Source organism: Arachis ipaensis, chromosome B05, assembly GCF_000816755.2.
Source record: "Arachis ipaensis cultivar K30076 chromosome B05, Araip1.1, whole genome shotgun sequence".
Lineage (NCBI taxonomy): Eukaryota > Viridiplantae > Streptophyta > Magnoliopsida > Fabales > Fabaceae > Arachis > Arachis ipaensis.
The window spans coordinates 21919125-21920685 of NC_029789.2; positions in this window are offsets into that span (position 1 = coordinate 21919125).

Sequence of the window (1561 nt, forward strand, 5' to 3'; positions counted from 1 at the left end):
CTACAAAACAAAGGACAATCCATCAATTTATTTATTAAAAAGCTAAGAATAAAAATTCTTATTATAATGAAGTCATCAGTTATCAAGGCTTATTACAAATAATATTTTAAAAGATATTAATGTAATTGACATATGAAATTTTCACACTCGAGAATAATAAAATTTAGAAAGAAGAATAACAGTTATTAAGATAAAAACCACTTAATCGCATATATATAGAAGTGATGTAAATTTTACCGACGGCTAAAGTATCGATAATTAATTTTATCGACAAGAAAGACCGTCGAGAAAACTGTCGTTAATAAATTTCAATCAATATTATCGATGGCTGTAAACGGTCAGTAATATTATTTTAATATTACCGTCGTATGAAAATATTTTTTTCATTATACTGAGGGTTTGGTCGTCAATAACATTAACAATAAAAAAATAATAAAATATTAATTGATTATTTTTTATTTCTTAAACATAATTTACCGACAGCTAATGTTTGGATTTTGTAAGTCATATATATATATCGAATTCTTAACTATTTATTTGAATTTCTGTTATACGATTAAATTTTAATACAAGCAGTAAATGATATAAAAGAGTTTTTATTCAAACTGAAATTAAATAGATAGCAATTAAGTTTATAGAATTATTCAAAACTAAAACACAACAGAAAAACAAAAATAAAAAATATCATCAAAACAAAAAATACAAATATACTACCTATAATCATTGACATAAAGTCACCGTCATCGTCATCGGCTTCATCCGGAAGTCCTGGTGGGGCTCGTGGTGGCGCTAGTGGCATCGGCTCCATCCTGAACTAATAATATATTTCAATAAATACTTAAAAATTTGAGTCTTTGTCACTAAAGATCGACTCATTCACAACAGGCAGCAACTTAAGTGTTTTATTAAAAGTAGGGGGAAAAAAAAGCTTAAGTTATTACTTTTAAAATTTGTAATTTACAAATTATTTATAAATGGTTCATGAACTAAAAAAATTATACTTTAACCATTCTAGACTCGAAAATGGAACAGACCTGGCCTGAATGTAACTTGAAGGTGTAATAATTTTATATTCCAATTCATTTTCAACGTCTTAACAATGACATTAATTAGTTGACAAATTATCTTTAATTAAGGCGTTAACACAGTTGCTGTAATTAATTCAAGTGATTGATTGACGTAATTTTTCAAACAAAAATATACTTAATAAATAATTAATTAAAATTTTATACATTTAAAAATTAAATATTAAATATCTAAAATTTATGTTAACTATTATTAGTTAACTTTTGTTATTTCTTTATTAAATTTGCCCTTTTTCCAAACATGTGTCTTCTAGAACAAACAATTTTGCTACGTGATCAAGCATTTCGATTAATTAATTAAGTTGAATTAAATTAGTTTTAATTTATTAGTCCAAATGCTCACAAAGAAATACTCACACTTTCAAACACTTGATATATATATATATCATTCTCTCTCACACTCTTATGATTACATAAATGTCTCCAATTTTAGTGCATACAAGTTTAAAATTTAATGTACCCGCAAGAGGTCATCC